The sequence below is a fragment of the Heptranchias perlo genome, chromosome 7 (genome assembly GCF_035084215.1).
Source record: "Heptranchias perlo isolate sHepPer1 chromosome 7, sHepPer1.hap1, whole genome shotgun sequence".
NCBI lineage: Eukaryota > Metazoa > Chordata > Chondrichthyes > Hexanchiformes > Hexanchidae > Heptranchias > Heptranchias perlo.
This window is the reverse complement of record NC_090331.1, coordinates 65,459,524-65,486,231: the sequence shown is the minus strand read 5'-3', so window position 1 is coordinate 65,486,231 and position 26,708 is coordinate 65,459,524. Positions and strand designations below refer to the sequence as shown.

The window sequence follows — 26,708 nt, the reverse complement described above, 5'->3', positions numbered from 1 at the left end:
TCCAAAGTGGATGACTCACACCTGCCTACACTGAAATCCATTTGCCACAGTTTTGCCCATTCACTTAATCTATTTATATCTCTCCTCTGAGATAGTAATTTTATGCTTCCATCTACACTGCTTACAATACTGCCTATCTTTGTGTCATTGGCAAACTTGGATATGTGGCTCTCTATCCCGTCATCTTTGTCATTAATAAATACAGTGAATAGTTGAGGTCCCTGTGGGACTCCACTAATCACATCCTGCCAATTTGAGTACCTGCCCATTATCCCTACTCTCTGTCTCCTGCCGCTCAGCCAATTTCCTAACCAGGTCAATAATTTGCCCTCAATTCCATGAGCTTCAACTTTAGCCAACAGTCTCTTGTGAGGGACTTTATCGAATGCCATCTGGAAGTCCACATAAATAACATCCGTAGACATTCCCTGACCAATACTTTAGTCACCTCTTCAAAAAATTCAATCAGGTTCATCAGGCATGACCTACCCATCCATTTACTGGCTCTCTCTGATCAGCTGAAAATTTTCAAGGTGTTCAGTCATCCTTAATTATTGACTCTAGTAATTTCCTGACAACAAATGTTAGGCTAACTGGTCTATAATTCCCTGGTTTCCCTCACTCACCTTTTTTAAATAGCCGAGTGACATGTGCAATTTTCCAATCTAAAGGAACTATAAACTATAAATAAATATTCAGAAAAATGAATTACTAATTAATTTAAAATTAAGCTAAAATCCATCTAATAAATATAATCTAGACCTTAAGTGTTTATATTAGTTCTAGAATTAAATCACTACTAACAAATAAATGAAGAAAGAAAGAAAAACTAGAAATGGCCATGCAGGCTATGTGTTGGGATAGTGATAGGTGGGAGTTTGTGGCCAACGCGACTGTCCCAGGTTGCAACATTTGCAGGAAATGTATCTGCCTTGGGTCACTCCAGCTCAGAGTCCTTGAGCTGGACTGCGAGTTAGAGACACTCCTACACATAAGGGAGGGGGAGGAAGTTTTGGATAGTTTTCTCCAGAGTACAGTCACACCTCAGAGGAAAGCACAGGTACAGGAAGAGGAGAGTGTGACTGCCAGTCAGCGGGGTAAGGGGAACTAAGAGGAGGTCAAGAAGGAGGTCCCACAGACACTGGTCCTATCCGACAGGTACGATGTACTTGCTACCTATGAGGATAAGCATGTGGGCTGTGGAGTGGACAGCCAGAATGCTAACCATAGCACCATGGAGCAGGAGGCAGTCCAAGTGGGAGAGGAGCAGAATAGAAAGGTTGTAGTCATAGTGGATTCCATAATTAGGGGAATAGATAGTGTCCTCTGCAGTCATGACCAAGAGTCCAGGAGGGTTTGTTGCCTATCTAATGCAAGGGTGAAGGATATCTCAGAGAAACTGGAGAGGAACTTGGAAAGGGAGGGAGAAGATCCAGTTGTTGTGGTCCATGTTGGGACCAATGACATAGGGAAGAAAAAGGAGGAGGTCCTGTTAAGGGAATATCAGAAGCTAAGAATGAAATTAAAAAATAGGACCTCATGGGTGGTAATCTCAGGATTACTACCCAAGCTAGGTGCTAATTGGCATAGGGATAGACAGATCAGGAACGTGAATGCATGGCTGAAAGACTGGTGTGGGAAGGAAGGGTTTCATTTCATGGGACATTGGCACTGGCACCTGGGACAGGAAGGAGCTGTACCACCAGGACGGGATCTGCCTGAACCGGAACAGGACCTAGCGGAAAGGATAAATAGGGCTGTCAATAGAACTTTAAACTAATAAGACAAGGGAGGGATCTGGGGAGAGAACATAAGTCTGAAGATAAAATAAATAAGAAATGAGAGTGAAAGTCAGACCAAGGTAAGGAATAAGGGTACCATAAATGGTCAGGCAACAAATACAGTTTACAGTTCTATAAGTACAAAATGACTGTTAAAAATAAAGTAAGGTGAACAATTTATCAAAACAAATTAAATTGCATGTACAGCAATGTGCACAGCATCCAAAACTCAATGGGGGAACTGGAGGCAATAATCCATAGCGAGGAGCCAGATGTAGTAAGAACATGGCTACATAAAGAACAGGACTGGCAATTAAATATTTCAGGATATAACATATTTAGCAAGGATGGTGAAGGAAGTGGGGGTGGTGGTAGCTATACTAATTAGAGACAACATAGTTATAGTAGAAAAAAGGGACATAAGTAACATTAAGATAGAAACAGAATCCATATAGATTGAGACAAAGGATAAGAAGGCATCGATCACATTAATAGGTATATTCTACAGACCACCTAATAGTGGAAGGGAAGTGGAGGAAGAAATATGTACGCAAATCTATGAAATGAGTAAAAAAAAATCAAATAAGCATCATAGGAGATTTCAACTACCCCCACATAAATGGCAAGAAGAGGTAGGGAAAGGCAGAAAGGGAGTGAAATGTTAACAGTGTGTACAGGATTTCTTTCTTCCCCAGTATGTGAGAAGCCCAAAAGAGAGCAATCACTACTCGATCTAGTAATGGGAAATGAACCAGAGCAGATATGAGAAGTAAGAGTAGGGGAACATCTAGGTAATAGCGATCATAACATAATAAGGTTTAAAATAATGATTGAGAAAGACGTAAGTAAGACAAAGATCAAAGTAATAGGTTGGAAAAAAGGTAATTTTGAGGGATAAGAATGGAACTAGGGAAGGTAAACTGAAAAAAAAATGTTGACAGACAAAGAGATAGAACAGCAGTGGGAATTATTTAAAAAGGTGATCAATAGAGTTCAGGAGAAATGTATTCCTCTAACAAACAAGAACAAAATAGCCATTAATAAAAGAGTTAAGGGTAAAATTGAAAGTAAAGAAAAAGGCATACACGAAGTATATGGACAATAAAGGAAAGGATGACAAAAGGAAATACAAAGAGGTTAGGAAAGAAGTCAAAAAAAAATTAGGAATGCAAAGAGGAACTACAAAATTAAATTATCAAGGAATATAAAAAGAAAGAGTAAAGTATTCCTCAGACACATAAATAACAAAAGAAAAATCAGGATAGAGATAGGGTCACTAAGGGATGCACAAGATAAACTCACAGGTAATGACACCGAAATGGCAGAAATATTGAATGGTTACTTTGCCCTCGAAGTCTTCATCTGTGCCCTCTGCAGCAGGGCTAGGATGTCCTCTCTTCTTCTGGTGAGCTGCTTTCAGGGCCATCTTGCGTGCATTTCCTGATCAAAAATGGGCCGAAACCAATGTTGCCCCTGTTATGTCCTTGCTGGGATACTATTCCGAGGGCACCTCACCCATTATTCGTTTTTAAGTCTAGATAGTTAGCATTAGGAGGCTTTATGAGGGGCATCATTGTCAAGTCTGATCCTGACCCCACCTGACCTTCACACACATGCACTTCCAGCAGTGAATAACAATTAGGAGAAATAACTCTTGCTGATTTTCCCCCTCCCTAACCGGAGTGCTGAAAGTAATTTTATCCCCCTGGTGGAGATCAGCTAACTGAGCACCAAGTCAGGATGAAAATCTTTGTTTGTTGGGGGAACTGTGAAATAAATGAGCCACACTTTGCTTTTGAGCTCTGATTCCAAAAGACACAGGAGTCCTTTATTGTTGGGACTTATTATCCACACCTAGGCCACTATTCTTGGCTGGGTCTGTATTCCGTATTGGTTCTGTCCGGCACTCTTATAGTAATGAGAGTTCAAAGGGGGAATAGTTGTATAAAATCAATGAACTTCTCAGTAACTTTATATGAGTTTTTTTTTAAGTTTCATAGACATTCAAAAATCTAATGACCATTGAGGGAGACAATTATTTCAACATAATAGGATTCTTTTTATAGTAAAAATGTTATTGAATGTCCTTTCTTCATTAGATTCTATTCAATCATACCTGTCAAATGCTCAGATTCTGATTGGTTGTGACTGACTGTTCATATCTGATTGATGATACCTCAGCATGAAGAGGATATCTTGATGTGACAATTCTAGAACGTCCTACAAACCCAGCAGCAGCCAAATACAGACATCTCCCACTCTCATCTATACAATCTTTGTTCCCATGCTTACAACACAAGTGGAAATCCTTCTTACAACGTTGGATATTTTCAGAGTGAATGCCTTCACATTCCTTCATATTTTTTCCAAGAATTTCACACATTCTCTGCATTGTGCTTTCTCCTGGATATCCACTTTCTGCATCTGAAAAAATACTTGGAATATTCAATCTATTGCTTTAATATGACTGTCCTCAAAGGTTTAAAATATTTAATTTTCTTATTCCCTCTGAGTTCATTGAGTCAGAAAACCTACTTCCAGGGAATCCAGTCAGGCCTGGGCTAATGATCCAGAGAATATGGGTTCAAATCTCACTGTGGTAATTTAAGAATTTGAATTCAGTTTCAAAAAATGAATCTGGAAATAGAATCAGTGAAAGTGACCATGAAGCTGTTAGAATATTGTAAAAACCCAACTGGTTCACTGATGTCCTTTAGGGAATTTCACAATTTCAAAATTTGCAGATGACACAAAACTTGAAAGTGCAGTGAATAGTGAGGAGGATAGTGATAGACTTTAAGAGGACATAGACAAGCTGGTGGAATAGGCAGTCGTGTGGCAGAAATTTAACGCAGAGAAGTGTGAAGTGATACATTTTGGTGGGAAGAACGAGCAGAGGCAATATAAAGTGAAGGGTACAATTCTAAACGGGGTGCAGGATCAGAGACCTGGGGGTATATGTGCACAGGTCATTGAAGGTGGCAGGACACGTTGAGGAAGTGGTTAAGATATGAAGGCCTTGGAGAGGGTGCAGAAAAGATTTACTAGAATGGTTCCAGGGATGGGGGACTTCAGTTACATGGATACACTGGAGAAGCTGGGGTTGTTCTCCTTAGAGCAGAGAAGGTTGAGAGGAGATTTAGGAACATAGCAACATAGGAACAGGAGTAGGCCATTCAGCCCCTCGTGCCTGCTCCGCCATTTGATAAGATCATGGCTGATCTGTGATCTAACTCCATATGCCCGACTTTGACCCATATCCCTTAATACCTTTGGTTGCCAAAAAGCTATCTATCTCTGATTTAAATTTAGCAATTGAGCTAGTATCAATTGCCGTTTGCGGAAGAGAGTTCCAAACTTCTACAACCCTTTGTGTGTAGAAATGTTTTCTAATCTCGCTCCTGAAAAGTCTGGCTCTAATTTTTAGACTGTGCCCCCTACTCCTAGAATCCCCAACCAGCGGAAATAGTTTCTCTCTATCCACCCTATCTGTTCCCCTTAATATCTTATAAACTTCGATCAGATCACCCCTTAACCTTTGAAACTCTAGAGAATACAACCCCAATTTGTGTAATCTCTCCTCGTAACTTAACCCTTGAAGTCCGGGTATCATTCTAGTAAACCTACGCTGCACTCCCTCCAAAGCCAATATGCCCTTCCGAAGGTGCGGTGCCCAGAACTGCTCACAGTACTCCAGGTGCGGTCTAACCAGGGTTTTGTATAGCTGCAGCATAACTTCTGCCCCCTTGTACTCTAGTCCTCTAGATATAAAGGCCAGCATTCCATTAGCCTTATTGATTATTTTCTGCACCTGTTCATGACACTTCAATGATCTATGTACCTGAACCGCTAGGTCCCTTTGGACATCCACTGTTTTTAACTTTTTACCATTTAGAAAGTACCCTGTTCTATCCTTTTTTGATCCAAAGTGGATGACCTCACATTTGTCTACATTGAATTCCATTTGCCACAGTTTTGCCCATTCACCTAATCTATCAATATCCCTTTGTAATTTTATGTTTACATCTACACTGCTTACAATGCCACCAATCTTTGTGCCATTGGCAAACTTAGATATGAGACTTTCTATGCCTTCATCTAAGTCGTTAATAAATATTGTGAATAATTGAGGCCCCAAGACAGATCCCTGCGGGACTCCACTAGTCACATCCTGCCAATGTGAGTACCTACCCATTATCCCTACTCTCTGTCGCCTTTCACTCAGCCAACTTCCTAACCAAGTCCGTACTTTTCCCTCGATTCCATGGGCTTCTATCTTAGCCAACAGTCTCTTATGTGTGACCTTATCAAATGCCTTCTGGAAGTCCATATAAATAACATCCATTGACATTCCCCTGTCCACTACTTTAGTCACCTCTTCAAAAAATTCAATCAGGTTTGTCAGGCACGACCTACCTTTCACAAATCCATGCTGGCTCTCCCTGATTAACTGAAAATTCTCGAAGTGTTCAGTCACCCTATCCTTAATTATAGACTCCAGCATTTTCCCCACAACAGATGTTAGGCTAACTGGTCTATAATTCACTGGTTTCCCTCTCTCTCCTTTCTTAAAAAGTGGAGTGACATGTGCAATGTGCTCACCTACTTCCTTTAAAACCCTGGGATGGAAACCATCTGGTCCTGGGGATTTGTCACTCTTTAGTGCTATTATTTTCTTCATTACTGTTGCTTTACTTATGTTAATTTTATCGAGTCCCTTTCCCCGATTTAATATTAGTTTTCTTGGGATTTCCAGCATGCCATCCTCTTTTTCTACTGTAAATACTGATGCAAAGTAATCGTTCAACATGTCCGCCATTTCCCATTGTCAATGACAATATCCCCACTTTCAGTTTTTAAGGGGCCAACACTGCTCCTGACCATCCTCTTTTTCCTAATATAACTATAAAAGTTCTTCGTATTGGTTTTGATAGAGGTGTTCAAAATTATGAGGGGTCTAGACAGAGTAGATAGAGAGAAACTGTTCCCATTGGAGAACCAGAGGACACAGATTTAAGGTGATTGGCAAAAGAACCAAAAGTGACATAAGGAAAAACTTTTTTACACTGCGAGTGGCTATGATCTGGAATGCACTGCCTGAAAGGATGGTGGAGGCAGATTCAATCATGGCTTTCAAAAGGGAATTGGATAAGCACTTAAAAGAAAAAATTTGCAGGGCTATGGGGAAAGGGTGGGTGAGTGGGACTAGCTGGATTGCTCTTGCATAGAGCCGTCACAGACTCGATGGGCCAAATGGCCTCCTTCCGTGCTGTAACCTTTCTATGATTTCTATGATCACTGTTTGTGGGATCTTGCTGTACGCAAAATAGCTGCTGCATTTGCATGTGTTCCAAGTCACTGCACATTAAATTAAGTCATTGTAGGTGAAACCTTTATGACATTTCTGAGGCATGTGATCAGAGATGTAGGTCCTGAGTTGGGTAAGAAATGTACTTGTGTAAGTACCTGCACTACTTTACCTGCTGTCCATCTGTCTAGTTCTCAGGCGATGGATAATACATTGATATATCTAAGTGGCCTAGTTCTGAGTTTCCTGATAGCATGGAATGCATCCATACTGTATAAGGAGTGGTCGCACTTGCACATTTGGCTGAGGGATTCAAATTCCGATAAATATGAATTTCGGGAGGGGAATCAATGCTGCCATTTTCAACATCTTCTGAATTGAAATTTCAAGACTGTTTCCTTTTTCCCTGTTTAGTACGAAGAACTGGTGTGAAGAACTTTAAGTATACACTATCACACCTGAGCCATAGTTAATGAATCTCTCTACAACATCAGCTAGGAAAAGATATGCAGAGAGAGTGAGTCCCAGTACAACAAATCCTTTTTTATAAAAAATACTGATCTACAAATAAGATTTAAATGGTACAGTCTCTCTGGTGCAAATGTGTCATGGGAAAATTGCTGCATCCTTTGTTGTGATAGATCTGCAAATGTACCCTGCAGAAACAATATTTTACTGGCCACAAAAGGCATAGTGACAATTCTACAGATAGTAAAAAGATGCAGATCATTTCAAAGCAATTGGACTTCTAACTTTGGGTGACTCACCAAGGTAAATGAGCCTTTGTTTTAGCATTGTACAAAAGACATGGCTACGTATTAATGCTGGCCATGAAGAAGGACTTACACCCAGAAACGTGCTGCTTCTCAACACGCCAGCAGAATTCAAAGTCTGAAGCAGGAGAAGAATTGAACAATGTCTTCAGAGTGCAGAGAATTTCAAAGGTAAGGCTGCGTTTGTAAATGCATTGGCAAAATACAACTCCCCATTATCAGGCAGTGATTGGATATTCAAATTCAGATGCAATGTATGACCAAGTATGTGGAAAAATGACCTGTAGTGCCACTGAAGCTAATTGGCATTTTTGGGTCAATAGCAAAATGATATTGCTGCCATGTGAAGGTTCTTTCTATATTTTGGGGAAATCTAAAGCTTTTGTATTACTGGTTGGTTCCTTCAATAAAAGACTAAAAGTTATATTCTCCTCTGTCTGTAAAGTTAAAGAATTATTTTACTAAATTGTTGTTGGTTTATAATACTTTATTAACAGGATTCTTGAACTTTACACACTAAGAAAGATATGACCCTTAGAAACAAGTGGAACCAGGTTCACAGTGTGTACCTAGTGCTGGACTCTAATCTCTGATTGTTTGCTGATAACATTACAGGTGACTGACATTCCAACTTCCAATCTGGTGACACTATTTTCTGATAATGCGGCCTTAAGAAGCCCTGTCCATACCTAATCGCACCAACTGTCAAGTGTTGGATGGTACTGTTGTTCAGGGAATATTTCTAGCACAGCAAGTGAGAAGGCTTTGTGAACGAACCTGTATTGGACACAAACAACTGTGACTTATCCAGTTCCCTATGGCAACAAACATTTAAAGACACCCTAAAGATGATGAACCATGTGCTAATATTATGGGCAAGTTTCAAAGGAGTCTTCAATCAAATATGGATCGGTAGACAATTCTGCTATATTATGGCAATTGAGTCCAGAACTGCCAAAGTACAATTTATCCATTGGGATGTACAGAATTGTGGGTTAATTTTTTAATAATATTTTGTTGCTCTTTCTTGAGAAAAGAAAGAAAAGAGGGCCGATTTTAACTAAGGGTTGGATGGCAAGTGGAAGGTACCCGTCATTCGCCCATTCTTGCTGGCGAGAGGCCCGAGCCATTTAGAGGTCCAGTCCTCATTGGCATTCCGCTGGTGAGCTGCGGGGTCCCACACTGACCCAACCGACAGTCGGAGCCTGTGGGGGGAAGCGATCTGGGGGAGGTACTCGGACGGACCAATAGCAGCTTGAATTTTTTGTGGGCCCAGGAGCAACTGTTCCTTGCCCCAACAAAAAAAACAAATTTGGCATTTCCTGTGATGTTTTGTGAGTGTGGCACATGCTCCGCCATTTACACCTCAAAATTGTAATCAGTGGCCTATGTACGTCACACGATCGTGACTTGCATGTTTTAATGAGGCCCCTTCCCTATCAGATGGTCGCCTAGCCTCCGGGCAAGGTGGCGGGGGGGGGGGGGTGGGGGGGTGGTGGCTGAAATTGCAGTGGGAATGAAGCGGCAAGTGCAGCACTCCGATTTTAGGCCCACTACTGCCCTGTTCCCTCTGGATGGACCAAGTTAAAATCAGCCCTAAGATTTGTATTGTGCCTTAAGGCATCTCTCAGAAATGTCCAAAAGCACCTCACATAAAATGAATTGCTTTGAAATGCAATTACTGTTTTAATGTAACTTAATATTTTGTGTACAGCAAGTACCTACAAATATCAAATAGATGAACGGCCAGTTAATCAATTTGGGCAAATTGGATTTGAGGTTTGGATTTGGGCTTGAACGATTAAAATTGTGGTCCTCAGCAGTCCAAATTCTGAACCTTCAGGCTGCAGTACTGCCAAGGAAACATCAATCTGGAACCCACAGAGGGCTTGGACTTTATACAGACTTACTCACCTTCTTAGTGAGGCAAAACTGCAATAAACGGTTTAATCTGTGCTAAGGAGCATGGTAAGAATTTCCATTGGAGCGGCTGGCTTTGTCGTCGTTTACATCAAGAGAAAATAAAGAAGGTCTCTGTAAAGAGGGTCCCACATCTCATTAATATTTTCTAACCACTTCATAATATTACCAGTAGCAGGAAGGAAAAAATGTAATCTTGGCCCACAATGAAGCAAACCCTTCACTTACTCTAGCACTGGGCCTGGACATGTATTAATACTGGCACAAAAACTGTTTGAATATCTGCACTAAGACAAAAAAATTGCCCAAAGCATCTAAAATGTATTCCTGTATGCACTAATACTGCCTGATTACTGTTCTTCAAGCTTCTGTTTAGAAAGGTTTTTTTTCCTATCCATCATGTCACTATTGCTCAGCCCTTATCATCCGCCACTGCTAGTTTGGTATCCTTTTAACTCTACAGCATTTTACTATAAATATGTTGAGGTTAAATGATTTTTAGACTACATTACTGAATGATGTTGTTCTCTGTAATCAAACAGTATTCTCTTATCAGAAATTCTCAGTGTAAATTACTTAGAATCCTGGCTCAGGGTCATCCCTCAAATTTAATATTAAAATGTTTTCTCTGGAGTAATGAGGCCATTTTGCAACTTGCAAAAATGTTCTTGTTCTTTATCTCTTCAATTTCTTACATCAAATAACAAGAGTACAACTTGATTGGCTGGTGTAATATGACTTTCATTTCCCTTGCAAAACCTCAATAACTCATTTGTAATCATGTTGTCTTTGGTAACTGGTGAAGCAGAAGATAAAACACAATACTAACTCTGAATGATATAGGAGATACACAATCCACTCCTTCATGGTAACAGCACCACTGAGGTAAGTAGTGACTATATTATTTTGCATACATTAATTAACCACATCACACCATATCTTTTGTTTAAAGACATTTAGATGATGATTACAAAAAGCCCAATTTAATTTTTTTTGCTGGTTACACAAAACATTTCCCTGTGAGCTCAACAAGCTAACAGGGCATATTGTTGTTTTAAACAGAATCCATATAGAAAGCTCAAAATTGAGAGGACTGGTCTGAAAGTGGCCACTAATGGCATTGTTAATGATGGATTCCATTACCTCGGAGCATATACATGGTTGACATCCTGTCTCAGCACAGGAGATACGGTTTCTTGTTCTATTGGAACAGCTATTAAAATACTGAGTATAAAAAATGTGTTGTTTTTCTAAAATAGAAATCCTGCTCCTTGAATATACTGCATGTCCCCCATCCGAAAGAGGTCAAAGGGTTTCTACTACATAATAAGATTAGAGACAGGTACAAAATGAAGTTGAATTATAAGGTGGCATTTCAAATTACAGCAATCACTTAATTGGGCTAATGCTGTTCTGTAAAAAAAAAGTAGAATTCAGAAAAAAAACAACCATTTATTAGAAGCTGGGGAGAGGAAATGAGGTAATGGATTAGTAAGTGGCCTAGTGTACTTGATAAGGTTTTCAGCAGAACTCAACTGATCACACACAGAGATAGATGATTCCAATTTTAAGCAACACTACACATAATATTAAGAGATCTGCAATTCATTCCATTAAGTACTTTACTGCAACTTATTTATGTATGTGAATGTGTCTTATGCAGCAGTTCAGATAAAAATTCCCAATTTACTCTTCCCCGTGACAAAAAAAAGGTCTGTCCTAATCTCTTAACAAAATTCAGTTTCATTATTCATTCTGTTCATTAGCTAATAATGTGGTGGTACAGTTGCAACAAAGCTGCAATTCTCTTTAAGTGGGAGGCTGTCTTACTTGAAAAGTAGTTTATTTTAATAGTTTCCTCACAAATCGAATTGTTTATCTATCTGTGTTGCGGAGAAATTCACTTTGCAACACGGCAACTGGGAGACACCATTGCCCTTCATCAATCCAGTGCATTCTGGGTGAAGTTTTTCATGCCCATTCTATGCCACCATGAGATCTGTAGTTCTGCTAAAATGACTTTCCACAGAAACCTGACTTATAAACTCTATTTTATATTAAGCAGCATACAATAAAATTATCAGGCAAGATTTCTATTTAGCTTTGTTCCTGATGACAGAAGAAGCATGGACCAAGGCCATCAAGCCCAGTGCTGCCACACACAATGTATAATTAAACTATCGTGGTTTCCACCCAATCTATTACATCTCCTGAGGAAATACTCTGCAAAGTTTCTCCCTGTTCCTCAAAGTTAAGTCAAATAACTCTGAAATATTTAAGGGTGAAATTTCTCTTAACACACACAATAAATGGAAGTTAAATTATTTGCCCATGTTTTTGTGCACTTTCAGAAGCGGGCAACTTCACTCTCAGTACTTTCTGGAAATTCAGGATTGCTTAAACTACCACACAACTGACTAGCAAATCTGAAAGTTCCTGCAAGAATGCTTCTCAGCCAGCTAAATAGTCACATAACCAGCATATGCGAGTCTATATTGCTGTGGAATGTGCCATTTCTGAGCAAAATGGAGAGACAGTACTGAACGCATCAACCCAGATTTAGCAATAGTAACCTACAACTCATTGTAGACAGTGTAGAGGAACAGGGAATCATACTTTATTTTGCACGGAGCAATCCACCAGTTGTCAGAGGGTAAAGCAAATATGGGAGGCTATTGTTTGGTTGTTGAATGAGGGACCGTATACTTAGAAAAGCTGGAAGGACCTACAAAAATATATGTGACCTCATGAAAAATGCCAAGATGAGCAATGTGGATGATCACAAATAAACTTAGGCCACTATATATACAGGAAACTATGTCAATCAAAACAAGTTACAGATATCTTGTGTGTCACCTTGAGTAGTTTAGTATGCTTAACCCAATTTTATCCAGCAACCTGCTGGAACAGGTGCCACCATAACACTCAGCAGCATTACAATCTGAAGCAGGCCAGAGACACATACTCTAAATGTTTTCAAAGATTTAGAAATGGAAGCACTGCTTGAGTCACTTCTTTTCACGGGTGTGAGAGGAGCAATGGTGATGGCTGAGGACGTGCTGACTGCTGCTGAATAGAGGCATAGCGAGGCCATGGTCCCTATTGGGTCATATTGTGATTCTGCCCTCATAGAGTCAGCTGTAATATTTTGTGAGCATGAGTGGTTTAACTCTGTAACTGTCCTTCAGCCTAATGATCTGATTAGCAGATGTAACAAGACCCATGTAAGCTGTACTTTTCAGGCCCTAAACAGAGAGACAGTTAGCAACTTAGTTGAGAATCTGCGTCCCCCAGAAAGAAATCTGATAGCTACCGTCAAGGTGGAACATCTTCTAGTGCCTCCCAGATTTAGTAACTATCAATCTGTTCAGTTTGCGGACACAGCTTGTTAGGTGAAGAACTTTACTATACAACAGCAATATTGTATGACTATTACAATAAGTATTAATAGTACAATAAAGCGAATAGCATAGATGCACCTAAGGCAAAGCTAAATAAATACATAAGGGAGAAAGGAATAGAAGGATATGGTGATAGGGTTAGATGAAGTAAGGTGGGGACAAGCTCTTGTGGAGCATAAACACCGGCATGGACCTCTTGGGCCGACTGGCCTGTTTCGGTGCTATAAATTCAATGTAATTCTATGTAATGAGTGGTTACACCAATTACTTGCCTCTGCAGATCATGCTACAAACTAGTTTGGCTACAGTTCCCATCCAGTTGCGTGATGTGTGCAGCAAGGGTTCTGTACTCTGCAGATTGCTATTGAGCAGCATCAGCAGCACCTGCAGGGGCACCTGCAGCAGCAAGCACAGATGAATTATCTGTCATGAATGCTTGCACTGATACTGTTGAAGAGTTGAGGTCCATTTGATAAAGGAAGGTTTTGGTATGTCTAGTAACCTTATTAGTCATCATGAAGAAATTTAGAGATCTCGCAACATTGAACTTGGAAAGTTGCAGTCCCTCCCTCACCAGCCAGAACCTGCAACATTACTCTTCCACAGACAAGACTCTGGATTTGCAACATGTTGAGGTCAATAAGAGGACCTCAAGAGACCTATAAGGAAGCCCCTACACTGACTTCTTTCAGTCGTATATACTTAGGAGGTGTAAGGAAAGGGTTAATTAATCTGTCCTGAAGTCTGCTAATGTTATACTGCTATTGGTGTCTCTTTGTATTGTAGTAATAGTAACCATTTGCTTTTGCCTGTTAAATAAGGAAGTATGTTAATTTAGATGCAGTGACCACTGAACTGTTGAATTAAGACTGACCTTAAAGCAATGGTTAGTTTAGTAACAAGTTCCGCAGAAGGAAACATCCTTTTCAGAAGCAGGAGATTGGTATGGAATGGTACAGGCTTATAATTAGAAGATCCACTTAATAGAATAGAACAAGAGTGAAACTACTGATAAGACAACAAAGTTGGAGAGTTCTATGGAAAAAGAACTCATTAAAACTAAAGTTATTGATAAGTGAGAAGCTCATTAAAAGTCCTTATATGGAGTCATATTATGGAATGCAGAAAGATGTGGATTGTCACGTAGAAGAGGTAAGAAAAGGGTATTAAAAGTGGGAGTTGGAAAGATACTTAGGATTTGTACAGGCCTAAGATATTAAGCTCGGAACTGTAACATACTTGAGTCCTCTGACTAAACCCGCAAGGTTTTATCTTAAGTATTGCTATTTAAGTGTATGTTTAATTACTGTATACTTAATAAATCTGTACATCTGACATCCAAGCCTCGACTTTAAAACCCCACCCCCAGGCGGGCAGGAAAAGATCGGGCGAGGAATTAAAATCTTGAAAATCAAAATCAAGCCTCCAAGCATTCCCAGCTGCCATCATATTAACAGCGGCAATTCAGGCACTCAACGAGGCTGCTGCTAAAAAGAGGAGAGAGCCTACATAACATGCAAAATTCACGGCCCAGTGATAACATCAGGCCGTGACGTAATATTAAAAGCAGGCCGGGGGAATCCTGCTCTGCGTGGCAGGAGGAGCCGACTGGTCTGAAGAGACCATGGCAAGTTTCAAAAATGATCTTTTCTTTGAACTTGTGGATCAAGAGGAGCAGGAGTACTCCCCCCAGGACCCGCAAGGAGTCCTTGGGTCTCACCAGCCCCGGCCTCCCCATAATCGCGGACCACAAGGCAATCCCAGCCTTCCCCAATCGCGCACGCTGGAACCCCTCCTCCCACTTACTGCCGAGGACCGTTCCCATAGGTCACCGGCTGTGACCTCCTGTGACCAAATTCCCGCTCCCGCCCGCCTGCCAGGTAGTCCTCTCTGGTGCGCTGCCCATTATCGGGCTCCCCCCCACCCATCCCACCTCACCCACACCGTTTCCCACCGCCCCCCCCCAGTAAAAAGCGAAGCCTCGATGTCTACGAACCTTATTGATTTGAGGAGTAAATTATAAGTAAGAACACATCTATTCTCTCTAACAGAGGACTACAGTAGAAGATGTACTACATGTAACACAAATGGAAAGCACATTGTATTAAACACACACTACACATTCCCTATTACACAGCCCTAAAGACACAGCATATCTCCTAAAGCTTTGCAGATATTCTTTGCCTTAAAAGTGAATATTTTACAGATAAGGAGTAATATAAGCAATGGGGCATGAAAAAAATAAGAGAAAATTAAATCTAGTTGAACATAATTGTGCAAACTCAGTGGCTACAGCAGCAGAGGCTACATTGCTTTTTCTAGTTCTTCACCATCGTTCTCCTTATCGAGTGCCATGGCTTGTTGCTGCTTTCTCATCCACAAACAGGCAAATCCCTCTTTCTGGGGCTATGTTGTGCAGTATGCAGTGCACCACCACCATTCTGCCAGCTCTCTCTGTAGCCACATTGTAATGGATTCCCACTGTGGTCCAAATTGGGACCCTTGATTCAGCAGACCACCGCCGGGAATTTCCTCGGAGCTGTTCCCGCTCCACCACCATGACTTCACCAGAAATGCGGCGAAAACCCCCCGTTTTCATGCATCAGTGGGGTTCCTGCCGCACTCCCAGTGAAGTTCTGGAAGCGGGGCCATTCCGAGAAAATTTCGCTCCCCAAATGTTTGCTAGGTGAAGGTTCTTGCTGTCTCCATGTCTTTTGTTGTAATGCACGGTCTGAAAGGGTGGTGAAAGCAGATTGAATTGTGGCTTTCAAAAAGGAATTGGATAAATACTTGTAGGGAAAAAAGTGCTACGGGGGATTGGGACTAACTGGGTTGCTCTTACAAAGAGCCAGCACGGGCTCGATGGGCTGAATGGCCTCCTGTGCTGTAACCATTCTATGATTCTACGTTAATGCATATTTAGTGGGTGCATTAACTGTAATGATCAGAGGAATTTTAATCCCCCACCACCACATTTTACATCATTGAATGGCTGCCTTCCTTGGAAGTTGAAAGTTCCAGGAATTCCAGAACTATCATGTAGCAAGTACTTTTTCATGTTGAACCTCTGACTCTTTAATATCTAAAATGTGAGCAAATCCAGATATTATCAGATACACATTTCAAGGATGGTGCCGAGTGGCTGTTCACTAATTTTATCATCTATTCCATGATCGTACTTTAAAGATTTTCAACAATTCCTCGCTGACTTTCAACTAGTCTCAGAGTCATTTTTCAAATATTTGTAGATTTGTCGTTTCACATTTCAGAGCAGTCTCAAATGCTTTGATATTGCATTTTCTGCACAGGATGTGTTTACAATTCAAAATGAAAATACGTCTAAATCAATTTTCCAGGTTTATGAGTTATTTGCCAAAATGTGCACAGGAAACTGTAATTCTATTAACTTGAGTCTGGGAGAGAAGAGGTTCAAGAAGAGGTTTGGAGTATCATTTTGTTGTATCCCAATGCGATCTTGATTTGCAATCCAATCAGAGAGATTTTGTGTAAAACCTTGCGTGGGCACTTTTACTCTCCTGTAGCTGTGAACAGAATCTCTTCACTGGGAGGATGGGGACAGATTTTCTCTATTCTCTATTTGCAACAGGGAAGCAAATTCCTCCACCTCGCATTTACCAATAGCAAAGAAAGGATCTCTCCTTCTCCAACCCAATGCACTGACTTGTCAATTTTCTTTTAATATAAATTCACGGACTGATGTGGTACTGAACCAAACAGAACAGGGGTTGTCCAAGGTTTAATCTCCAATCTGCGCTGAGTGAACTGCTCCTGGCCGGGGCAGCGGTAGGGTTGTTCCAAAAGGCTTCACTGCCTTGGGCTAGGGTGGGAAAGTAGGCAGCCAAAATCCCAACTCCCAACTCCCTTCCCACCCCAATAGAAAGTTAATGTGTGTGTGTGTGTGTGCGGGGATGCCAGGTGAGAACAAAACCCCAATGCTCTCCACAGTTGAATAGCCTGCCAAAATTCACTGTTACCGCTCACATTGGAAGAAAAGGCTCCCAAGCAAGGTACAGGAAGGATGCCAGTGCCTGTGGAACTGTACCTCAGGAGAATCAGAATCCTTAGACAAGAGCAGAGAAAAGGAAAGAAAACTGAGAGGAAAAAAATAATGCATCAATCTTTGAATCCATTGAGGGATGTTCAGACCACTGAAGTGCTCAATCTTACACTTATTGCTGCTAAAAAATGTATGCAAATCATTTCGGAGTCTTCTGCTTTTACCAAATAGACAATAGTTGAATATCATGTGGAATATTAATTTCTCAGATACAATTACGTATGCTAATTTTAAATTAATTCCAGTAGATTTGGACAATTTGGGAGTAAAATTCTGTCCCATTGCTTTATGAAAAGTGAAGAGTATGACAGCCGATCTCTAAGTGGAGTGAAAAATAATAACTGGGAACACTGGAAATCTGAAATAACACCACAAGACATTGGCAATGGCCTGCCAATTCTATAGAAGAGTCTTTGCCGGAAATATTAACATGACAGATGGACAAGTCTGATTCTCTGTTTTGACTTCCGATTATTTTATTGATGCAACAAGTACAACAAGCAAGGAAAAGAAACTTTTCCTGAAATAGGAAACACCTTATAGGGTGACCAGTGTTCAACCATCAGGAGAGAAGGAAAGTTTGATGTAAGCTCCTGTCAAAAACAGATTCATATTAAAATTGGTAAGAGTAGCAAATCAGAATAAAGTGGAAGTTATCTGAAACTAGACAGAAAGAGATGACACAAAAAGAAAGGAACATCTAATGATGTACTTATATAGCACCTCGTCACATCCTCAGGACTTCCCAGGGCGAATCACTGGAACCTTTCAGCAATCAGTGGGACTGTCACAGGTACTGAACCTCTCTGCTTGGTATAGTTAGAATGGTCTTGGTGTGGCCTCACCTAATTTCTGTGTTTGTGAAGTTTTCCCCTTAATAGAGCGACAATTCTTCCCTCATTTTTCTCATCTTTCCTCCCATCCTTCTCTGAATTGGCTAATTCACCCTGGGGCACAATTCTACAGACACCAAAGGCCCTCCAGTACTTCGTCCCATGTACACACTCTTTATGAGTGATCCTTGACAGAAAGTATCAACAGGCTGTTCAATCATGGACGGCATCACAGCTACGCCTGATCCTATGCTTCTCATAAGCTAAATGTTCTCCCCAGTCAATGGATGAGAAATCTATATCCACACACATGTACTTTCCCAGCAGGGATCACTGGACACCTATCAGTCCAGAAATGTGAATTCTCGCATGAATTTTTTTCCCCTTCTTAACCTCAAAGGTCCAATGATATGTGCTACAGCCTCACCTGAGATCTGCTTACTGAGTATAAACAGGGGATTGATCTATATGGCTCAATATGACACTGGGCGACACACTCAGCCAAGCCATCAGGAGAGAAGGAAAGTTTGATGTAAGCTCCTGTCAAAAACAGATTCATATTAAAATTGGTAAGAGTAGCAAACCAGAATAAAGTTGAAGCGATCTGAAACTAGACAGAAAGAGATGACACAAAAGGAAAGGACCATCTAATGATGTACTTATATAGCACCTCATCACATCCTCAGGACTTCCCAGGGCAGTTCACATCTAATGAAGTACCTTCAGAAGTGCAGTCACTGCTATGTGGGTAAACGTTGCAGCCAATTTGGGCACAGCAAAGTCCTACAGCCAACAAAGGAAACAAGCTGTCTGTTTTTTGATGGTATTGGAGCCTCTAGTATCCACCTGAGCCACCAAAAAGAATGCATCTCCAACAATTCAGCACTCCCTTTCGATTGCGCAGGAATCTCGGCCTAGATTATGTGCTCAAGTCCCGGAGTGGAATCTGAACACACAGTCTTCTGACTCGGAGGTGACAACACCACCAACTAAGCCAAGCTGATACTTCACTAATATATCCAAAAGGGAGAACCTAGTAAAATGGTTTGCATTTATAGTTTTGATGAAAATGTTGCTAAATAGATTTTTGCACAACAGAGCAACGCATGATTAGGAACACTAGGTAGATAATGTGCTCTGTGATAATGCTAATGAAGTTTATCTTCTTTTAAATCAGGTTCATTTTCTTCTTTATCCCTGTGAATTTTACATTTTCTTATAATATAAATTACAAGTCTGCCTCAGGACAATATTATGCGGCTTGCAAAAGGAAATAACATAAACATAAACATTGCGAATAAAATACAACACAATATTCATTACAGCTCACCATTTCATTTTAATAAACACATTACAATAATTTGGGACAATTTAACAGTTCACAGCAGTAACTGAAACTCAGCTTTTAGCTGCGAGGAACCTGTAATCTTTGACTCACTGATAATAGATTTTCCGTGTTTGATTCAGAAATCACATTTGCTGAAGGCTCCATTTAACCAGTTTGTTGGGGTTTCTGCGTTCCTCCAATTCTGGCCTCTTGTGCATCCCTCACTTCCTTCGCCCCACCTCTGGCAGCCATGTCTTCAGCTGTCAAGGACCTAAGCTCTGGAATTCCCTCTGCCTCTCTCTCCTCCTTTAAAACCCATCTTAAATCTATCTCTTTGACCAAGCTTTTGGTCACCTGTCCTAATATCTCCTTATGTGGCTCGGTGTCAAAGTTTGTCTAATTACGCTTCTGTGAAGCATTGGGGGATGTTTTACTACGTTAAAGGCACCATATAAATGCATGTTGTTGTTATTGTTCTTGAGGAGCTTATTAAAGGAGTACTGCCTCCATGAAAAACTAAGGCAAACTTCTTTTTGGGTTGGAGACAGAGATGAGCAAGAAGTAACAAAGATTATTTTTGCCACACCAACCAAATGTGCAAATGATGGGATGCTTCACAATTTACATTACAGTTTTGTGTTTTCATAAACAAACGAGAAAAGATTCGGCAAACACTTTTGACGTTAAAGTGCTGCTCCTTTAAAAAACTATGTTTCTCAGCATCTCCTGCGATACCCAAAATATGTGAAAAAAATAGCAATTGTTTTACAGAAGCAAAACAATTCTTCACTTGCAACAGATATGTCTGTTAGGTCAGTCATACATATCAACCAACAGCAGCAAATCTTGAATATTGCTTGTCAACAAAAGGCGTCCTCTTATCACAGTTTGTGCTTTTCAGAAAGGTTTAACAGGGTCCAGAATGTGCTACATTGCATAGGAATGATAGGAGCTTTTATCATCATCTTTCATAGTCTAGAGATATGAGAAAGAATGGGACATTCCAATAAAACACAAAAGAATAGGCCTTTAGGCAGAAAGTGGCCATCGTGGTTCTTGCCTGAGGAGCCCACGGTGTCAAATGCAAACTGTACAGATCAGTCTTTCAGCTCACCCAGAAGCACTGAAAACAGCCTGGGCAAACCAGTCAATCAGTGGACCTTCTCTCCATGCATTTTGCTCTATCTTGTTCTGTCTCTCTACATCACTAAAAGTTTGTCACTCCCTGTATATCTCTGTGCCTCTTTTTGGGGGTGATTTTAAACCCCAAGAACGGGTGGGTTGGGGGCGGGTGGGAGTTGAAAATAATTGTTTCTTGGGTCGCGACCGCAACGCAGCTTTATTTCCGGGTTTAACGTTGGCGTGTAAAAGTACAGGCTTGCCACTGGGAATGTAAAGTCTGAAAATTTTGCGGTTGCAACCCAAGAAAACAATTATTTTCAACTCCCATCTGCCCCCAACCCGTCTGTTCTTGGGGTTTAAAATCACCCTCTTTCTTTCTTAGTGCTTTCTTTCTCTTTAAAGAGGAAGTTCCCTCTCAGTGAGGGTCATGCACTCAAAGGGACAAAAAAAACAGCCCTATCCCCGACCTACACACTACAAATACGGTCCCTGCTGGGATCATGGCTTCACTGAGTTTACAGTTCTGTTTCTCTCTCTATCATTAACTCACATATTCTCTCTCTCTTGCTGTGTTTTCCTTTCATTTGCTCTCAGGACGTTGGTGACACTGGCAAGGCTGTAATTATTGCCCTGAAAAGGCGGTGTGTTGAGCCATCTTTCTGATAGAGATTTTCTTAAAACTGGTTGGCTTGATAGGCCACTCCAGTAGGGTATTAAGAGTCAAGCATGTAGTGTGGGATTGGAACCACGTGTCGGCCAGTCCAGGTAGGGGCAGTGGCTTCAGTAGGTTTCCATTGGTGCACTAGTTGTGCTTTTATGGTGACCTTTTCTGGTGCCAGACCACAAATAACCATTTGGATTCAATAGAATGCAACTTGCCATGGTGGGATTTACAGTCATTACCTCAGGAATGTTAGTCCTGTCCCATAATCACTGCATCAACTCACCTCTCTCTACATCTTTGTCTCCCCTCTGTGAATTTATGACTCTACCTCTCTACTTTCCTGTGACTATAGCCTTGAAATTACTGTTGGTGATATTAGCAGAGGAATGCTTCATACCTTTGTATGATATTTCTTTGTCCACTGTTTTAATGTAGTTGTTAACACCTCTGCTAAAATAGTAAACAGGGGGTTGTCATTTGAGCTTGTTAAGTGTCCATCCACTAATATTGCCAACAGTATTGTCCAGGCTTAAATCTTTTTCTCAACTACACTGGGGATAGTGTGTTAAAAGAAAACTTGTCAGTCGCTCTATTAAACCATAATAAAAAGATTAATAATTAGTCTTTTTTCCCATTCTTCATTTTTAGACTCTCCTCTTGAAGTTGATGGGGTACAGTTTCATGGCCAATAGCATTCCTGCCAGACCTCACCCAAAATGGTGATTCTTGTTGTCAGAGCCCAGACAATGGGGCCAATTTTGACTTCTATCGCCTGGCGTTAATGGGATGGTAACGGCCTCAAAATGGGGTCGGCAGCCGAACTGCCCCATTAACACTGATGAAGCGGACGGCAACATTTTGAGCGTCCGAAGCACCTGCCTGAAAGAAGCGGTAGGCCTCTTTCTCATGCAAATTGGGTCCGAACATAGGAACATAGGAACAGGAGTAGGCCATTCAGCCCCTCGTGCCTGCTCCGCCATTTGATAAGATCATGGCTGATCTGTGATCTAACTCCATATACCTGCCTTTGACCCATATCCCTTAATACCTTTGGTTACCAAAAAGCTATCTATCTCTGAATTAAATTTAGCAATTGAGCTAGTATCAATTGCCGTTTGCTGAAGAGAGTTCCAATCTTCTACCACCCTTTGTGTGTAGAAATGTTTTCTAATCTCGCTCCTGAAAGGTCTGGCTCTAATTTTTAGACTGTGCCCCTACTTCTAGAATCCCCAACCAGCGGAAATAGTTTCTCTCAATCCACCCTATCTGTTCCCCTTAATATCTTATAAACTTCGATCAGATCACCCCTTAACCTTTGAAACTCTAGAGAATACAACCCAATTTGTGTAATCTCCCCTCGTAACTTAACCCTTGAAGTCCAGGTATCATTCTAGTAAACGAACGCTGCACTCCCTCCAAGGCCAATATGTCCTTCCGAAGGTGCGGTGCCCAGAACTGCTCACGATACTCCAGGTGCGGTCTAACCAGGGTTTTGTATAGCTGCAGCATAACTTCTGTCCCCTTTACTCCAGTCCTCTAGATATGAAGGCCAGCATTCCATCAGCCTTCTTGATTATTTTCTGCACCTGTTCATGACACTTCAATGATCTATGTACCTGAACCCCTAAGTCCCTTTGGACATCCACTGTTTTTAACTTTTTACCATTTAGAAAGTTCCCTGTTCTATCCTTTTTTGATCTAAAGTGGATGACCTCACATTTGTCTACATTGAATCCCATTTGCCACAGTTTTGCCCATTCACCTAATCTATCAATATCCCTTTGTAATTTTATGTTTACATCTACACTGCTTACAATGCCACCAATCTTTGTGTCATCGGCAAACTTAGATATGAGACTTTCTATGCCTTCATCTAAGTCATTAATAAATATTGTGAATAATTGAGGCCCCAAGACAGATCCCTGCGGGACTCCACGAGTCACATCCTGCCAATGTGAGTGCTTACCCATTATCCCTACTCTCTGTCGCCTTTCGCTCAGCCAATTTCCTAACCAAGTCCATACTTTTCCCTCGATTCCATGGGCTTCTATCTTAGCTAACAGTCTCTTTTGTGGGACCTTTTCAAATGCCTTCTGGAAGTCCATATAAATAACATGCATTGACATTCCCCTGTCCACTACTTTAGTCACCTCTTCAAAAAATTCAATCAGGTTTGTCAGGCACGACCTACCTTTCACAAATCCATGCTGGCTCTCTCTGATTACCTGAAAATTCTCGAGGTGTTCAGTCACCCTATCCTTAATTATAGACTCCAGCATTTTCCCCATAATAGATGTTAGGCTAACTGGTCTATAATTCACTGGTTTCCCTCTCTCTCCTTTCTTAAAAAGCGGAGTGACATGTGCAATTTTCCAATCCAGAGGGACAGTTCATGAAGCAAAGGCTATGGGCCCCGACAACATCCCAGCTGTAGTGCTGAAGGCTTGTGCTCCAGAACTAGCTGCGCCTCTAGCCAAGCTGTTCCAGTACAGTTACAACACTGGCATCTACCCGACAATGTGGAAAATTGCCCAGGTATGTCCTGTCCACAAAAAGCAGGACAAATCCAATCCGGCCAATTACCGCCCCATCAGTCTACTCTCAATCATCAGCAAAGTGATGGAAGGTTTCGTCGACAATGCTATCAAGCGGCACTTACTCACCAATAACCTGCTCACCGATGCTCAGTTTGGTTTCCGCCAGGATCACTCGGCTCCAGACCTCATTACAGCCTTGGTCCAAACATGGACAAAAGAGCTGAATTCCAGAGGTGAGGTGAGAGTGACTGCCCTTGACATCAAGGCAGCATTTGACCGAGTGTGGCACCAAGGAGCCCTAGTAAAACTGAATTCAATGGGAATCAGGGGGAAAACTCTCCAGTGGCTGGAGTAATACCTAGCACAAAGGAAGATGGTAGTCGTTGTTGGAGGCCAATCATCTCAGCCCCAGGACATTGCTACAGGAGTTCCTCCAGGCAGTGTCCTAGGCCCAACCATCTTCAGCTGCTTCATCAATGACCTTCCCTCCATCATAAGGTCAGAAATGGGGATGTTTGCTGATGACTGCACAGTGTTCAGTTCCATTCGCAATCCCTCAAATAATGAAGCAGTCCGAGCCCGCATGCAGCAAGACCTGGACAACATCCAGGCTTGGGCTCATAAGTGGCAAGTAACATTCGCGCCAGACAAGTGCCAGGCAATGACCATCTCCAACAAGAAAGAGTCTAACCACCTCCCCTTGACATTCAACGGCATTACCATCACTGAACCCCCCGCCATCAACATCCTGGGGGTCACCATTGACCAGAAACTTAACTGGACCAGCCATATAAATACTGTGGCTACAAGAGCAGGTCAGAGGCTGGGTATTCTGCGGCGAGTGACTCACCTCCTGACTCACCAAAGCCTTTCCACCATCTACAAGGCACAAGTCAGGAGTGTGATGGAATACTCTCCACTTTCTTGGATGAGTGCAGCTCCAACAACACTCAAGAAGCTCGACACTAACTAGGACAAAGCAGCCCGTTTGATTGGCACCCCATCCACCACCCTAAACATTCACTCCCTTCACCACCGGCGCACTGTGGCTGCAGTGTGTACCATCCACAGGATGCACTGCAGCAACTCGCCAAGGCTTCTTCGACAGCACCTCCCAAACCCTCGACATCTACCACCTAGAAGGACAAGAGCAGCAGGCACATGGGAACAACACCACCTGCACGTTCCCCTCCAAGTCACACACCATCCTGACTTGGACATATATCGCCATTCCTTCATTGTCGCTGGGTCAAAATCCTGGAACTCCCTTCCTAACAGCACTGTGGGAGAACCGTCACCACACGGACTGCAGCGGTTCAAGAAGGCGGCTCACCTCCACCTTCTCGAGGGCAATTAGGAATGGGCAATAAATGCCGGCCTCGCCAGCGACGGCCACATCCCGTGAACGAATAAAAAAAAAATCTAGAGAACTTTGAAAGATTATAGTTTGGGCATCTGCAATGTACTCACCTACTTCCTTTAAAACCCTGGGATGGAAACCATCTGGTCCTGGGGATTTGTCACTCTTTAGTGCTATTATTTTCTTCATTACTGTTGCTTTGCTTATGTTAATTTTATTGAGTCCCTGTCCCCGATTCAATATAAGTTTTCTTGGGATTTCCGGCATGCTATCCTCTTTATCGACTGTAAATACTGACGCAAAGTAATTGTTCAACATGTCCGCTATTTCCCCACTTTCAGTTTTTAAGGGGCCAACACTGCTCCTGACCACCCTCTTTTTCCTAATATAACTATAAAAGTTCTTCGTATTGGTTTTGATATCCCTTGCAAGTTTCTTTTCATACTCTATTTTTGTAGCTCATACTATCTGTTTTGTGACCCTTTATTGATCTTTGTATCTTTCCCATTCGCCAGGATCTGTGCCATTTTTTGCCTTTTTGTATGCCCTTTCCTTATGTCTTACACTGTCCCTTACCTCTTTAGTTGTCCATGGCTGTTTTTTTTGGCAAGTAGAATTCTTGCCCCTCAGGGGTATAAACCGGTTCTGTATCACGTTAAATGTTTCTTTAAACATTTCCCACTGATCATCTGTCGTTTTAACCATTAACAGATTTGCCCAGTTTACTGTGGACAGTCTCTGTCTCATCCCATTGAAGTCGGCCTTACCCAAGTCTAGAATCTTTGCAGCTGATTCACTTTTTTCCCTTTCAAACACTACATTGAACTCGATTATGTTATGATCGCTATTGGATAGATGTTCACGTATAGTTAAGCTGTTAACTAAATCTGGTTCATTACTCATTACTAAATCTAGTATGGCTTGCTCCCTTGTTGCCTCTAGGACATACTGCTGTGGAAAACTATCCCAAACACACTCAAGAAATTCACTACCTTTCTGACAGTTGCTAGTCTGCTTTCCCCAATCTATGTGAAGGCTAAAGTCCCCCATTAAGACCACTATGCCTTTGTTACACGCTTGTCTAATCTCTGCATTTATACAATCTAGCACTTCAGAGCTGCTGCCAGGGGTCCTATATACAACTCCCACTATAGTCTTAGATCCTTTCCTATTTCTCAATTCAACCCATAAGGTCTCTGTTGTCTGCTTACCTCTCGTTATATCCTCCTTTATCATTAAAGTGATTTCATCTCTAATCAATAAGGCTACTCCTCCCCCTCTTCCATTTTCCCTATCTCTCCTGTAGACCTTATAACCCGGTATATTTAGTTCCCAATCCTGACCATCCTGCAGCCATGTTTCAGTAACAGCTATCATGTCATACCCTCCAATTTGAATTTGAACCTGTAGTTCATCTAATTTATTCCTTATACTCCGTGCATTTGTATATAGAACTCTTTGTTGGGCCACAAACTCTAGCCTGACCTTCAGCTTTGATGCTGGGTTAATCGCCTTACGCCTTCTAGTTTTTATTTTATCTGTATTGCCTAAAGTACACTTTCTTTCTGCTGCTCTACGCTTTTCCCTTTCACTTGTTCTTGAAC

The 26,708-nt window shown here is 41.5% G+C and overlaps 1 long non-coding RNA gene across 2 annotated transcripts in view; it reads left to right on the top strand.

The window, feature by feature from the left end:
• Nucleotides 1-26,708, top strand: part of LOC137323336 (uncharacterized) — a 379,634-nt gene that overhangs the window by 313,731 nt on the left and 39,195 nt on the right. Inside the window, exon 4 of one of the 2 annotated variants that reach the window (XR_010963356.1) lies at nucleotides 8,478-9,300. The exons of the other annotated variant lie outside the window; for it this stretch is intronic. This is a non-coding gene — a long non-coding RNA (uncharacterized lncRNA). Of the gene's footprint in view, nucleotides 1-8,477; nucleotides 9,301-26,708 lie in introns of those variants that run through there. 2 annotated transcript variants of the gene reach the window in all.